The sequence below is a fragment of the Pogoniulus pusillus genome, chromosome 4, assembly GCF_015220805.1.
Source record: "Pogoniulus pusillus isolate bPogPus1 chromosome 4, bPogPus1.pri, whole genome shotgun sequence".
Taxonomy (NCBI): Eukaryota; Metazoa; Chordata; class Aves; order Piciformes; family Lybiidae; genus Pogoniulus; species Pogoniulus pusillus.
Window position 1 is genome coordinate 10,876,206 of NC_087267.1, and position 17,046 is coordinate 10,893,251.

The 17,046-nt window shown below is 38.9% G+C and overlaps 1 protein-coding gene across 34 annotated transcripts in view; it reads left to right on the top strand.

Annotated features, from left to right (window-relative positions):
* Nucleotides 1-17,046, top strand: part of NRCAM (neuronal cell adhesion molecule) — a 125,017-nt gene that overhangs the window by 23,862 nt on the left and 84,109 nt on the right. For 33 of the 34 annotated variants that reach the window (XM_064142132.1, XM_064142134.1, XM_064142137.1 and 30 more), the window contains one exon: nucleotides 12,190-12,333. The exons of the other annotated variant lie outside the window; for it this stretch is intronic. The gene's annotated coding sequence lies outside the window, so the exon portion shown is untranslated. The remainder of the gene's footprint in view (nucleotides 1-12,189; nucleotides 12,334-17,046) is intronic. 34 annotated transcript variants of the gene reach the window in all.

The following is a 17,046-nucleotide window of genomic DNA, read 5'->3' on the forward strand; positions in this document are numbered from 1 at the left end:
CATGTCAGAGAAAGGTAACAGAGAACACAGGCTTGGGACACAAACAGACTATAAGGGCAGTATGTTTCCTACACCTGTTGTTCATTGGAGATCTCTGCTGTGAGGCATAGATGTTGCCTTCAGGGTTGCAAGCAATCTTCAAGAAAAAAGGAGCATGTCAGAGAAAGGTAACAGAGAACACAGGCTTGGGACACAAACAGACTATAAGGGCAGTATGTGACATGTGCATTTGTATCTTGACAGATGTCAGCACTTATCTCTGTTATGCATGCAGTTACCTTCCTTGTCTGCTCAGTGCCGTAACTGTTAGTGACATGTCTGACAGTAGCCTCTGTGGAGCCTGTGGGATGTGGTTTGCAAAGCACCTTTATTCTCAGACACTCTCTTGGAACCTGTTCACATAAGCCTCAGGAAAGCAGATTGTTTGACTGGTAATTCTCTCCTACATTTAAAGCAGATTGTTTGACTGGTACTTCTCTCCTAAATTATTTCCAGGAGACACCCACTTTGTACTAGGATGTATAGCTCCTTTGGTAGTTGTACTTAGCTAGAGAGTAACCTTAACCTGAGTCAAGGACCATGTCTAATGAAATTTAGCAGCATAATTCCTGTTGATATTGCTAAAGATGTAATTGGTTATCTTTGTGTGTCTGTGATGAGATTGCATTCATAGCAATGTATGAAAACTGATGGAATAAGGTTCATATTATTTAATTTACTTTTCTAGTTGATTTTTGTCAAGCTCTTTTATTCTGTACTAGTATACACGGGTAGGAAAATCCATACAAAAAATTAATGGTTTTTTTTTTTTTAGTGAAGTTGAGAATGGCTGTGATAGGATATGAAAAACCTTATGTGACTCTACATACCACAGATACTCTCGGTCCCCTTATTTGGACATTGTCACCAAAACAGCAATTATGAAGCCATTGCTTTTTGTGGTACCATAATTCTTCACCATTCATTCACAGTAGGAAATGGCTGAAGGAGCACACTGGGCCAGTGTTGATGTAGCTTGCTTTATAATATGGTGATGTTTCAGTTTAGTGTGTAGACAGATGGGAGTGCTTCAAACAACTACACCAGCAAAATATCCTACAGCCTGCCTGCCTTTCTCCCTGCTGGTGGGTATTGCGCTCCTATGAGTGTCAGCTATTTTAATTGTTGAAGTCCTGTTAATTCCATTGTTAATTGAGCCAGCAGAAAGTGAACATTTGTCTATAACCTTATAGAACCCTAGTATGGTAGTGAAAAAATTAATTGGACATAGAACTATAATGGTAGACCAGAAGCTGGTTTAATTTGATGAGAAGTTACTAACTATGGTTCCAGTTTTGTCAGATGATTTTGTTGAACTTAGCCTGGCATGCATAAGGCTAAGGATAGAGAGCTACAAGTTTTTGCCTGAAACTTATTAAGCAGAGGCAGAAAGAATAACCCCAGCTTTGAAAAGAGGGGAGCCGAAAGTGACCCTGTAATGTGATCAGTAAAACAGTAGATGGGGCAAAGTGAAAAATCTTCCAGTATCACTTAGGATAAGTATTAGAAGAGTAAAATGTAGCACATGGTTTCAGACTCCTAATTAAAAGCCAGGAATTAGATTCCCTTTTGCAAAAGGAGAAATCTAGAATTTGTTACCTGAAAACTCTCCAGTTGTGCCTCTTCTGCAACACTTTTAAGACTTTTTCTGTTTCACAAAGGAATTACATTTGTAAAAGCATCTATGAGCATCAACATTTTCAAGCTTTAAATGATTAATTTATATAAGATTAGTGGAATCTATAGCAAAAACATTGTTAAATAATGTATGCTGAAGAATGCATAAACTTTTATTCTACAAGGGCTTTTGGTTTTGTTTTGGAATTCATGAGCACTCGTGGGTCTCCTAAAAATTAGCAGATGTGAGTACTGTACTAGCTCAGTCATGTCATCTGTCTGGCATCAGGAGCCCTCTTTTGCAGTAGCTAAGTATCTTTTGATAGTTGTTGCAGTCTGGTAATGTTGTAAAGCTCCCTGGCTTACTGCAGAGTAAATGACTGAGTATCAGAAGTTTGTAAAGCCTTTTAATACTGCGGAAAGAACAGATAATGACAGCATAGAGTGCTAGAACAAAATAACAAAGACTGGATATACAAATGTTGATGGCCACTTAGTTTTTAAATAATTACAGTTCTTGTGGGTTTGGCTTTTACAATTTAGGAATATAACCCCTTTTTATTGAATTTCTAGAAAGTGTTATTCAGAAAACACATTTCTGTTAAATGTTTAGCCACAGAAAGCAAAAACATTTCTTTGAAACATGTCATCCAGTCATCTGTCAGTATATTCATTAGTTTTTGAAATGCCCCCAAAGCAGCTATGAATTAGAAAGCGAAAAGTTGTTTTGAAAGAAGAGATATCCTTCTCATGTTAACATTTATACTAGTGTTTTGTAAGTAAATTACTGACCTAATCTAGTGACAAAATGACAGAAGAAATTAAGTATTCTGCCTGGCAAAATACAATAAGAATTGAATCCGTGGATTATTCACAAAAGGCTTTTATCCCTGTCATGTTCTATAACTGATTTAGAGCAAGTCATGACAGCCTGAAAAAAGCATGGACAGATTCTGTGGGAACAGCAGAAAGTGGCACCATTTGTGTCTGTCTACTGTAGCACTTAATCTCATTCAGGTGGTAAAAGGAAGGCTTTACCTGTTCTCTCTACCAGGGGAATGCATTCACTTCTGTTCAAAAAGTATGCTTTCTTTCATGGAGAAAGGTTAATGTGTTTTTCATTGCATTCTGTACTCATGGAGGTCCTTCTGAGGTTGTTTAGTCTGGAGAAAAGGAGTCTGAAGGGAGACTTCTCACTCCTACAATTACCTGAAAGGAGGTTGTGGCAAGGTGGGTGTTGGTCTCTTCTCTCTGGTAACAAGTAATAGGACAAGAGAAAATGCCCTCAAGTTGCATTAGGGAAGGTTTAGATTGGATATTTGAAGAAGCAGCTTCACTGAAAGGGTCCTCAAGGGAGTAAGCTCCCGAGGGAGGTGGTTCAGTACCCAGTCCCGGAGGTGTTTAGAAGGCGCACTGATGTGATGCCTAAGGACATTGTTTAGCAACAGACTTGGCAGAGTTACATAATAGTCAGACTTGCTCATGAAGGTTTTTTCCAACTGAAACAATTCTATGATTTGATGTGTTAATTAATTATGGATTTCTGAGTACAGCATCCTTAAAATTACAACTAGTTTAGTAGAAAAGCTCCTGCCAAAGTTTTTGTGCCTACTGACATCCTTCTACAATTGTTAGTAATACAGTTGGTACTTCTTTTCTATTTAAAACACCTGACTACCTGTAGAGTAGGGTTTTGATACCATCAGTCAAAGCATATTTATGCTGATAGACCTATCTACCACTGTTTGTTCTGACAAAGCTAAACTGAGGTAAATGCCTTTCTGTTCAAAAACATCTTGGTGCCATGGTCTGGTTGATTGGCTAGGGCTGGGTGATAGGTTGGACTGGGTGATGTTGGAGGTCTCTTCCAACCTGGTTGATTCTAAAAAAAAAATAAAAAAATCTTGGCACATGTGTGCTTCCTTGCACAGGTAAGAGTGCTGATGGCAACAGCATGCTGAAAGGAAGGGAGAAGGTCTGGCAGCCTTAAAAAGTGTCAGTGCATAGCCAGGGCTGAAATGGAGGCAATGAGCTGCATGGTCAGAATACTGCCTGAAAAGGCTCTGAAGTTTTGAGCATCCAATTTCCTTTTGAAACAATGCCATGTTAGACTCATAGATGAATGAAGTGCATTTTCAAAATCTCACACCAAGATACCTCTTGGCCAAATTCCTGTTGAAAGCAGTTTTTCTCTTATTTTGCTGTATTGACAGAGCTTTAAGAATTTCTGCTTTTTTTTTTTTCTTTTCTTCCCTGGAAGTATACCAATAGCTGAGATAAAATTAGTAGCCAGAACTTCTCACAATTCTTTATTCTCTTATGGGCTTTCCTTAACATGACACAATTTTAACTGAGGAGTTAGCAAAATTAGATTTAGAATTCTGGAATCCTCACAGACAAGGTTACAAATTTGCATTGGATGATGGGCAGCAAGATAGATTGGGAACTTGTCAAAGGACAAGGCTCAAGAGTTGTGGTCACTGGAGCAGAGTCTAGTTGGAGGTCTGTAGCTATTGGTGTCAATCAGGAATTGGTACTGGGTCCAGGCCTATTCAATATATTCACCAATTATCTGGATGAAGAGGTAGAGTATACCCTCAGTTTGCTGATGGTAGGAAACTGGTAGGAGTGGCTGACATACCAGAAGAGTGTGTTGCCATCCAGTGTGACTGAGAGTGCTGGATGTGGAGGAATCTAAATAGATGATCAGAGGGATGGAGCACTCCTCCTATGGTGAGAGAGTTGGGGGTGTTCAGTCTGGAGAAGAGAAGACTCTAAAGAGACCTTACTGTAGCCTTCCAGTGTCTGAAGAAGGCTACAAGAAAGCTGGAGAGGGGTTTGCTAGGGTGTCAGGTAGTGATAGGACTAGGAGGAATGGAGCAAAACTCGAAGTGGATAGATTCAGAAAGGATGTTAGGAAGGAGTTCTTCACCATGAGAGTGGTGAGACACTAGAATAGGTTGCCCTTGGAGGTGGTCGAAACCTCACTCCTTGGGAGGTCTTTATGTCCAGGCTGGATGTGGCTCTGAGCAATCTGATCTAGCGTGAGTGGTTAGCACGAGGTGATCCTTGTGGTCCCTTCCAACTCAGACAATTCTATTCTATGAAATCCAGTAAGGACTGGCAAAGAAGGCCAATGACATCACGGGTACATCAAGAAGAGAGTGGCAAGCAGATCAAGGAAGGTTCTCCTCTTCCTCTACTCTGCCCTGGTGAGGCTGTATCTAGAATACTGTGTCCAGTTCTGGGCTCTCCAGTTCAAGAAGGGCAGGAACTTGCTGGAGAGGGTACAGAAAAGGACTACAAAGATGATCAGTTGTCTAGAACATCTGCATTATGAGGAAAAACTGAGAGAATGGTGTCTTTCTGGTCTGGAAAAGAGAAGACTGAGGGGAAGATCTCATAAATGCTTATAAATACTTCAAGTGAAAATGTCAAGAGAGTGCGACCAGTCTTTTTTCAGTGGCACCCAGTGACAGGACAGGGGGTAAAAGGTCACAAACTTCAACATAATATGTGTCCATCTAAATATGAGGAAGAACTTACTTCAGGGTGATGGAGCACTGAAACAGGCTTCCTGGAGAGGTAGTGAAGTCTCCATCTCTGGAGACATTCAAAACTTGCCTGGATATGTTCCTCTGTGACTTTCTTTAGGTGAACCTGCCTTCGCAGGGCGTTTGCTCTTGACTTCCAGAGGTCCCTTCCAACCCCTACCATTCTGTAATTCTTTGATACAACTTGGTGAGTTCTGATGGAGGATCTTGGGTTAATTCTCTCTGTGTAACATTCCAGAGTATCACATCAACCTAACAGTTGTTCTGTTACGTGCCTGTCTTTGCACCCCTTTTAACATAGACGCCTTAAATATGGCTATTTGGTTTCCTTTTTAAAAACTGCTTTGACTTTTATCACAGTATCACCAAGGTTGGAAGAGACCTCATAGATCATCAAGTCCAACCCTTTACCACAGAGCCCAAGGCTAGACCATGGCACCAAGTGCCACGTCCAATCTCGCCTTGAACGGTCCCAGGGACGGTGACTCCACCATCTCCCCGGGCAGCCCATTCCAGTGTCCAATGACTCTCTCAGTGAAGAACTTTCTCCTCACCTCGAGCCTAAATCTCCCCTGGCGCAGCCTGAGGCTGTGTCCTCTTGTTCTGGTGCTGGCCACCTGAGAGAAGAGAGCAACCTCCTCCTGGCCACAACCTCCCCTCAGGTAGTTGTAGACAGCAATAAGGTCACCCCTGAGCCTCCTCTTTTAGATAACTTTATGATTTCTGTATCATTTCCAAACCAGTGTGCTAATGAAAAACATTTTTTGTGACAAACTTGCACTTGAGATGCAAGTGAGCACATGAACTGCACAGCTGAGGTGCTTTTTTTCAGAGTGCTCGTCAAAGAAACATTCTGATTTTTCACAGAGCAGACTAAATATTGTTTTCATATGTGTATCATATATGTAGATTCACACACATATTTTGCTGATTATGTAACTAATGACTTAACTTAAATGATTAATTTTCCTATCTTTAGAAAAAAAAGCCTTCAAATAGATAGTTTGTACTATTTATACAATACATTCTGTTAAATATATGTGAAGGGTTGTACTGTGCTGGAAGACTGCAAACATTGATATGTGGTAGTTGCCTACACATTTTTGAACTATTTTGTTCTCAGAAAACCAAATAAATCTTATTTGGATAAATTAATGTAAAAGGCTGGTGAATATAAGAGGAAATGTAAAAAAAAGGTTTGGCATTCCTTTTTTTTCATGACTTGTGGAGTTTGCAGAATATAGCACTTCTCCACAGAACTAGGAATTCACACATCCACCCAGCTACACTAGGAACAGTGCTTCAACTCGTTAAGAAAAAATACAAGGATGTGTTTTTAATCATAAAAACAGTAAAAATGGAATGACACTGCCATATTTATGTATTTTTATGAACTGTACAGTGAAATTTTTTAATTAATCTGTCAGCTTGTGAAATGTGTGAGACATGGTGAAAGAAGAGTAAGCATGGGCTTTACAGGCTTTTGTGCTGTTATGACACAGACGACACAGGAAGTGTATGAGAGCAGGAAATCTTTTGTTAAAAGAATTTCTTCTTTATGTGCATTAGGAGTACTTGCACTGAGGTTAGTGCACCTCTGCATCTGAAGTGATCTAAATGAAGTAGAGTTTGCTCCAACATGGTGTTCTTGTTAGTTACCTCCTGTGAGATCATTATATCCGAAATAAGTTTTCTGTGAAGTAGAACTTTTAGTGCAGGATTTTTAATGGTAGGAGGACCAAAGGATTTTTCCTGCTGTAGAAAGTATTTAGACCTGAAAAAGTTACTGTCTACAGGGAAATAGATTAAAAAAAACTTCAATTTAAGAAGGAATATAGAGGCAAGTCCCAGAACCTTAGAATGTCAAGGCCATGTCTCCATTTGTTGCTCATGAAAGAAGAGGAATTCAAAGACAAGATGAGGCTTAAGATGAAGTAGAAAAGTTTCTCACATGATCTGAAACTATCAGTGCCTATGCTGGACCTGTTTGGGCTCCTCACTGCAAGAAAGACATTTAGTTGCTGGAGCTTGTCCAGAGAGTGGCAACAAAGCTGGTGAAAAGTCTGGAGGGGAAGTCTTATGAGGAGTGGCGAGAGAGCTGAGAGTGTTTAGTCTGTGCAGCCTCAGAGGAGTCTGAGGAGAGACCTCATTGATCTCAATAACTACCTGAAAGGGAATTGTAGTTCGGTGGGGCTTAGTCCCTTCTCCCTAGTATCAGGTGATAGAGAGAGAAAATTGCCTGAAATTATGCCTTGGGAGATTTAGATTGGATATAAGGGAAAAAAAAACTTTATAGAAGGAGTGGTCAGGCATTCAAATAAGGTGTCCAGACAGGTAGTGGAGTCATCATCTCTGGAGGTGTTCAAGAAACATGTGGATGTGGCACCTGGGGACATGGTTTGCTGGTCATGATGGCATTAGATTGGACTCAGTCTTAGAGGTCTTTTCCAACTGAATCAATTCTATGATGCTATGACTGAAGCCAGGTTTTTTTAGTTTGAAAAAGAGGAGGCTGAGGGGAGACCTCATTGCTGTCTACAGCTACCTTAAAGGACATTGTGGAGAGATTGGTGCTGGTCTCTCCTCAGAGGTAATTAGTGATAGAACAAGAGGGAATGGTCTCAAGCTGTGACTGGGTGGGTTTAGGCTGGATATTAGGAATTTTTTTTTTTCTACAGCAAGAGTGGCCAGGCATTAGATTGGGCTGCCCACAGAGGTGGTTGAGTCACCAATCCTGGATGTGTTTAAAAATCATTTGGATGTGGTGTTTGAGGATATGGTTTAGGGTGAACCTTGCAGAATAGGGTTCTTGGTTGGACTAGGTGATCCTGATGGTCATTTCCAACCTAAATGTTTCTGTGATTTCTGTGACACTAATGAAATGCCCACTAGTTATAGAGAAGTTTAGCATCCCTTCCTGTTGTGAAGTTAATCTATTGGTAGCCTGATGCTTACAGGCCAACCTTATGTCATGTTTTATCCAACATCTTGTCCTGAACATGTGAAACAGTATTTAAGACTGTGGATTGCGAAGTTGCTGAATATGAGACAAGGATTTGAACAAGTTAACTTGAAGTAGAATGTGTCTTGTTTTTTCCACAACTATAGGCAGTAAATGATGGAATGGTACAAGATTCTACTAAAGTCAGCAAACAGGTTGCTAAAGTGAAAAGCAGTTTAAAAAGAATGGATGGCTATCACAGGGACATGAAGAAACTGGGTCCTTGCTGAAGGCCGTGCAAAAGAATGCTCTCATTGAGCAACTGAATAATCTGATTGAAAAAGCTAAGAGTAAATGAAATTTGGATGCTGTGACATCAGTATGATGGAATTACTTGGGAAATTGAGTAAGTCTGCAATTCTGCAAAGACTAAAAGAAAGCCTCTTTGCCAGACTGTCTTTGAATAACTTATTTTAACCTTTTTTGGACTTCATAGAAATTTGAACATTCACAATGGATGTTAATTGACTTTCTATTCTTGAATCAAATGGAGTAACTCAGAGATATTAGAATCTCTTGGATTTTTAAAACATTAAGAAAGGCAATTGTGTACCAGTTTCTATTTTCAGATGCTTGATTTTGCTCAGAAGTACTTTTTCCTTGGCTTTGCAGAGTATTCCTCTCCAGTGCTGCAGTAGGGAGGAACAGAGTCCACTTAGTGTGATGGGAATACTTCAGCATGACATTCACCCATCTCAGATCCGTGAAGATGCAGACTGGGGATACAGTTCCACAGGATTCTTTGCTTGCTTAATTTTAGGCTGTTACACAGAAGAGGTAGTCCATTTTGGGAAATCTGTTTTGTCAGAACTCAATCTTACATTCTGTAGGTTTCTTTTCTCTTGGTGAAATAAACTGATGTAGCTACAATTTTTAAATGCAAAAAGACAGAGCAGGAACTTGAAGTGAGGAATAGAAGAACTCAGGACCTCTACATATCTTCTTGGCAGATACTTGTCATTAAGTCTGAGAAAGCCTGGTGTGAAAATCACCCCTAAATAAAGAACCAACTTTATCTCTCAAGTGAAAGGCAATTTTAAAGAGAAGTGTAAGGACCAGTTTTGCAAAAAAAGGGAGTTCCGCTCCTGTGTATTTCCCTCTCAGTCAGGTTCTATTTTAATCTGTGGAAATTAGCCACATAATTCTGCAACTTCCCAGAAAAGAAAGAAAAGTGGTTGTCCTGCTCTCCACGAACCTTTTTCACACCCCCAGCTGTGGAAGATTAAGCACTGAAATGTACTTTCTAACAAAATACTTTGATTAAAAAAAACATAGTGATAACTGGTAGAAAGGAGGAAACTACAGCAGCAAAGGCAATTGTATGGTTAACTTTATTTCTACTCAGCTGTCAAGTCAGTTCAGGTTTAATTGTATTTGTTTTCTCAACTTGAATTTCAGTGGGTACATATTTTTTTGTGTGTGCAAGTGCCTCGACTCAAATATATTAGAGGTGGCTCACTTTGTTTAAAACATTATTTTAACTGTATTTATCTCCCTTGAATGTTTTCTTCCTCTTTCTATTTTCCCATTGACATTCAGTGTCTCTGCTAAACCACTTCAATGGCTTAGGTAAACTTTCTCAGATTAAACGTGTGAGAAAGCTTGTGTGAAGTTCAGAGTGTCTCAGTCATGCCAGCTGTTGGCTTTATGTCTGGAAATTCTGGTTTTTTATATTAAACAAAAGATGTATCAAGCTCTTCCCAGCATATACTGATGTGAATGCACCTTGTGATGTTAAAAATACCTGAGATTGTTGGCTGTTGTGGAAAACAGAAGTGTGGTTTAATTAAGCAGAAATTTTGCTATCTTACCTGGCAACTGCTCAACAACAAGCATGATATGTCAAAAGGAATATAATTCGTTGGACTCAGCTTAATACTGGGAATGTACTGGCAAGATCAGAGTGAGAAAATGTCCTCTATCTTTATCTCTTCCACGCTTTGGTGAAAGATGCTTCCAGACAACTCCTTTTTACAGCAAATAGCTCCTGTTACAGAATTAATTATGAAGTTAAAAAGATACAGGAGTCTGGATGCAGAAAGCCACAAAAACTATTAAAACTCCCAAACAAACAAAACATCTTTGAGACTTTTAATATCTGTCTTGATAAGAAAACCATTGTTTTCATGCACTTAGAGATGGAACTTGATTTGCTACTTTAAAATTTATTCTGATGGAGAATTAAGCTGTTTCAGTTTAAATGTTGTCTAGACAAACTGAACCTAATTTAATTGTGAAATATAGTTACAAATTTGTATTGTAGTTTAGGTTAGAAAATGGTGAAATGCTTCCAGATCTTTAAAGTGAAACAAATTGAGTCAGGCTTCTGCTGAGGAAGAGAGGAATCAAGGCTGGGAGAGGGCTGCCCTAATTTTGATGGCTGTTATTATCAGTCTCAATCGTTGTAACAGCCCTCTGTGAGAGAATACTGTAATGGTTTATCGTTCTGACAATAAGAAAAGCCATGTCCAAGTTACTACTTCAGTATGAGTTAGATTCTTCTTATTTAAGGTCAGAGAATGAGTGGGGGTTTGTTAGGCTGGGTTTTTTTTATGTGTGTGTGTTTGGGTTGAGTTTTTTAGTGCTTTGTTTTGGTTTTTTTTGTTTCCCCTTGATGTACTTTATTTCCTGTCACCTTCCTTTTTCATGGACAGCAATTCTCAGGAATATGGAGAACAGTTCTTCTACCAGTCTAGTGGTGCTTGGCTAGCTTACGGGTTTTAGGTGCTGGAGAGTGTCCAGAGAAGGGTGACAAAGCTGATGAGAGGCCTGGAACACAAACCTTTTGAGGAGAGGCTGAGGGAGCTGGGGTTGAGGAGGCTCAGGGGTGACCTCATTGCTGTGTACAACTACCTGAAGGGACATTGTAGCCGGGGGGGTGGGGGAGGAGGTGGCCTCTTCTCCCAGGCAACCAGCAACAAAACAAGGGGACACAGTCTCAAGTTGTGCCAGGGAAAGTATAGGCTGGATGTTAGGAGGAAGTTCTTGCCAGGGAGTGATTGGCATTGGAATGGGTTGCCAGGAGAGGTGGTGGAGTCACCATCCCTGGAGGTGTTCAAGAAAAGACTGGATGGGGCACTTAGTGCCATGGTCTAGTTGACTGGATAGGGCTGGATGCTAGGTTGGACTGGATGATCTTGGAGGTCTCTTCCAACCTGGTTGATTCTATGAAGAAAAGGCAGCATATGTCTGTCTATGAAAAAGAAGGATGCTTAGGAGAGATGAGGACAGGAGAGGAAGAGTACCTGCAAGAGCTCTTTGACTAAAGTCCTACCTTGGTTTCATGCTCCCTTTAGTAAGGAGGCACTGTTCTGTAGTGTGTACACACAGTGTCAATCCTTGTAAACATCAAGGAACTATGTGCTGGGTAGCATTGCCTTGTACTTTTACTGCATCCTGTGTCTGGTGAAACCTTTATCATGAGCCATACTTTATGCTTTAACTTTTTCCCAAAGACTTTATGGAAAATTCGGTGTCTTGCTTTTCAGAAGTACTGCTTTGAGGTACATTATTCTTTTGAGCAAATCTGAGTTATGAATTGAAGCTTTGGAGCCCTTGGGAATAATGCCTAAAGGCGAGACTGACAACCAGGCTGATTTCAGAGATGTGGTGCAGTAGTTTCTACGTGTCCTTACAGGCCCAATTAAAATAACATTTGATTAAAATGAATAGAACAAAGCACAGTTTCAAGTGGCATTAAATCTCTGGATAAATTGAAAAACCAGCAAGATTTAATTTTAGATGAAAGAGTAAAGAGTACTTTCTGGTCTTAGTTATCTTGTGGTTTCTCTTGTGTGTAAGCAGTAAAGCAATTTAATGTAAAACTAAAAATCTTTGGACAACAGCATCTGTCTAAATTCAAATTAGCATGGAAGAGAAAATAATTTTAGCCTTTAATGTTGATTTATAGCAATTTTACATTCTTTGCATGTTGACAACCAGAAAATTATTATGCTAATACTACTATATCACCTGCAGGTGTTGCTTGAGAGTCGACTGGGCAGTCCTTTGTATTTTCATTGAAGGATCAATATTTCAAGATGTGCAAAGGAGAGGGGTCTGACTGACAAGCTGCCCTATTATTCTAACTATGACTGGATTGACTGAACATTACTTCAAAGTGTAAGATACTTATCAAAGCTATAAAACATAGCCAAGTGTTTGAAGTAAGCAAAGATAATGAGGAATGTTATTTGGGTTTACTTATTAAACATCTTGCCTTCGATTTTATAATTGCTTGAAACTTTTCCTTCTGAAATGCTCGTATTTTGTAGTTTACTTCCATGAAAAACACACATTACATATTACAACTATGCAAAAATTCAAACTGGCAGAATGTTCTGAAGTAATTTCTAATAATTGTAATGCAAGAATTACTGCTAATGTGGCCATGTTATTGAAGATAAATTTGTTATTCGTTTATGCATGTCTAGAAATTTAACAAATAACTTGGCTTAAGAAAACAAAACAAAACAAAAACCCAGATAGTTTGGAGATAAAATGGTTGCATAGTTATAAAATCAGTGTCTTTTCAAATACATTCAGTTGTGGGGTGGAATCCTGATGTCTTGTTTCTATGTCCAGATATTATCATAAAAAGCAGGTGTTTCTTTGGGTGCCCTATTGTGCAGTGCAGCTATTATATATGTATATGTGTTAATAACCTGTTTTTCTTTTTGAATGATTAAATGTAGTCATCCTCTAGTGTGGATAAAGTAACATGCTTATCCCTCTAGTGATCATGCTCGTACCAACATGCAGTCTGGACTGCAAGTTACATAGAAAAGTGCATTTGTGGTACTATTAGAAGAATTTCAGGAAGTTGTTTGGGTTTTTTGTTGTTGTTGTTGTAGGGGTTTTTTTTGGAGGATTTAGTAATATGTTTTTCCTCTTGCATTGCTATTTTTTCCTCTTACCTTGAAGAATCTTTAATTCAATATTTTTTTTCATTACTTCTGTGGGAGGATACCATATGTACTCATCATATAATGCCAAAACAAACTTTAAACAGTACATGGAAAAAAAGTTTTGTCCTCATCCATTGGTGCAAGTGTGCAGAACTACACAGAGCTTAGTTTAAACAGCAAAAAAACCCACCCAAAACTATTTTTGTGATAGGGGCTGTCTGCTTTTGCAATCTTGATTTAAAAGATAAATTGGCTGTTACAAGCTGAAGGAAACAATAGTAAACATGGTGTGTGGACCTTTCTCTTAGGGACATGGTTGACCCTTCAGTGCTGGTTTAGGAGTTGGGCTGGATGGTATTTAAGGTCTCTTCCAACCAGATATATTCTGTGATTCTTTGATATGGCTATATGAAAGAAATTTCTTTTATCTCCTCAGTGGTAATGTGAATGTAAAATTCAAATGAATGTGTGAACAATGTAGATTTTTACATCAAAGTGTAATGTTTACTTACATAATAGATACGCACTCCTGAGCTAAGATTTTTTTTTAAGTTTCATTAATAAATAGTATACTTACATGAAAACTGCAGGGAAAGCTATTTCCCAGTTAGTGAACAAACTGGATTAACTTCTTGAAGAATAAATGAGCTTTTTTTACCCTAAAGGTTTGAATTAATGATTTGTATAAAAAAGCTCACTCAGGCTCTAGTTATTTGCTTTTTTCTATTGCTGCTTTCTTAGATTACACCTAAAATTATGTTATTTTAAGGGTGTTAAGTGCCTTCTCTGGTTCTTTCAAATGGAAAATTGAAAATATTCTTAACATAAAATATATTTCTAATGAAAGAACAACAATATGGGAATGTAGGTTAGAACATCTCATTTAGGTTTCAATTTGATAGTGATGTTTTAAGAGTATTAGAAGTGCAAGATTTATTGAGAGAGTTCAATTGCAAGGTTTTATTTTTATACATTAAAATAAAAAGCACATTCAATTAAAAAGACACATTAATCTTCTGACATCCTAAAGGCAGGGAAATTTTCCACATTTACATAAATGTGAAACACAGTAAAATAAGCCCTTCATTTCTATTTTTGACTTACTGGTTTTTGGAGGTCTTTGGTAATACAGATACAAGAAATGGCTGGGGAGATTTAACAGAGTCAGCTGCAATAAAGATTATAGAACAACTCTTAAGATTTTTAATCAAGACAAGTTCAGATGAAGCCAGTGGCAGATTTGGCTGCACAGTAAGGGATTAATCCTAAAAATATGAGTTTTAGTGTGTTGCGTCTCTTATTTTAAGTTGGCAGACTAGTGTAACACAACAGCACTGAGTATATACATTTGTATATTTAGATGAAGCTTATCAGTTTATATCAGTAAAATTGGCTAAAATACCTTTAAAATATAGGGATAGATGGAATGATCTTGGTAGTTTTGGATAACAGTACACTCTGAGGGAAGTAATAAGAGGTGAAATGCTGGTTCATCCAAAATACCATTTTTGCTTTTGATGGTTTTATCCAGGGTGCTTTTCCTGCTCTGAACTGAAAATGTTGACTTCAATGTGTGGTTGCCAAAAACAACCCCAACTGACTAAAAGAAAAGATTTGTAAGGAACACAAACCCATGATTTGTACTTCAGACTGAAAGGTCAGGGTGGTGACAGAGGCACAGTAGTCTGCTGAAATCTCTGTGTATATTTCAGATTTTCTGGAGTTTGCCTTACAGTATCTTTACAGTGGATCCGTAGAGTGTCTGAAGCCTTCAGACCTTAGTGCTTTTAAACGTTCCCTAACTACTGCAACATTGTTTTTTCACCATTACTTTATTTCTTTCAGTGAAATATTTATAATGCTCTTGTAACCCTTGTATAAAGGTGACATCTGTGCTGAAATAATTTATTGCTGTGCATCAGCTGTAGAAGGGGGCAGAACTGCAGCAAATACTCATGTGCAAATCACTAGGCTTTTATAGTGGTTTTTTTTTCCCCATCATCTTTCAGATTGTGACTGTCAGTACTGCAGGAAACCTGTTTTTCTGATTTCATGTTTAATATCAAGAAGAATACTTTCAATTTCTCTACATCTGATTTTATGTATGTAGAATTTTAACATATCATTCCAACCTTAATGCCTTTAAATATATGTACACTTTCTTTAAGTCTTGCTTTTCCCCCTCCATCTAGCAAAATCCAAAAGGTATTATTTATTTGGTATCTTTTCAATCCCATCACAGTGATTCGCTTCTACAATTGTCTGCCTTGCTCATTCCCCTTCCCTAGACTTCCCCAGAGTCCAAGCTCAGAAGTGCCTGCCCTGTCCTATCTCTGGGTCAATCTGCCACCTAATGGAGGACTGACATTACTGTTAATATTAATGTGCAAGAAACCCAGTACATCCAGACCACTCTACCCTACGCATGGACAGTGGGAGAAACACTGTCAGAATATACCCATAGGATGATGGTGAGCTCCCTTCATGAGATCCTGATGGTCTCCTTTGCTTTCCGAACTGCCACCTGAATAAATCAGCTCTTAACGATGGCAACAGGCAGTGAGGTGGTGTCATTGTTCACAGCACTGTGTAGCACAGACACAGTGTGTGTCCTGTCAGGCCTTGTCTTGTTATATGCTTCCACTTAAAGCTTCCACAGCATCCACTGGAGCCTATATATTTAGGGAGCACTTCAAGTGAATACTGAAAAAAAAAAAACCCAACCCAAAAACGTGGGGTGGGAGAGGGTGGCAGCAGGAAAACCAGGAAACTTGAATGCCTAGCTTCCTTGCTTTACTTTATCTGTAGAATTGTGGTGGCCAGCTGCAGCAGACCTGTGTTATGAAAGTCACAAAGCAGTGTGTGTGTAGTTATGAGTTACTTGAGACTCAGGAGTGGAGGTGCTTGTATAGAGCAGATGTAAAGTCAGATAATCCTAAAATTGGCAGGTCCTTTCTGACCATTGTTAGGGCACAAGTAATCCCTGCAGGTACGGTCCTCAATTGCATACCTGAGCATGGTCACCTGGTTGTGAAATGCAGCACAGCATCAGTGATATCTGCAAACAAATTTTAAGGAGCTGATTCATTTATTGATTTCCCACATCATTCCATGTGGATGAGTGGCAGCATGCATTAGGGTTGTTAAAAGCAGGGCCAGACCTAATTTGCACAGATACAACCATCATGAACATTTTCAGCACTTTAAGTGAAGGAAGGGATATTTCTGAAGTGTAGAAGTGTTTGCATCTGAGCTGACTTGATTTCATTTTTTCATGGTGGGCAGAGATTGCAAGCTAACAGATGTAATCGTAACTCTCTTAACAGAATTAATTAAAATTAAACCAGGAAACAGATGTAACTGTAACTCTTTTAATAGAATCAATTAAAATTAAATGAGCAAACATGCTAAGTTTTGCCTGTTAAATAGATGTTGTACATACATGGACAGTCCCCAACCCCCATTTCCAAAACATCTGCTGAAGGCAGTTAGCTGGAGTTTGTACAGTTTGTTCCCTCGGTGCTGTTTAGCCGCCTTTGTTCGTGTACTTGTTAGAGTTTTATATCTGGCAGAATGTCTTAGTCCTCAGCTTCTGGCACTGTCCTTATTCTGAGCAACCTCCTCCTTAGCATAACTATTCTGGCATTTCATGCTAATATTAGTGGTTTCTGCTCTACTTCCCACAGGGAGGAGTTTCCCTGTCTTTGAATCAGATTCTGCTCTTCTGCACAGTCTGGCTTTCACTGGAATGTCTCCAGGACTACAGGAATACTTTTGGACAGATAGCGCTTTGGGGGCTAGCTGTAGGGATGCAAAGAAAGTAATTAACCAGAGTAATATAGAATGTATTGCCTTCTCTTTAGTGAGTTTTAGAAGCCCCTGCTCTGAATTTTGCTGGGCAAGAAATAGAAATGAGAAGGAAAAAAAA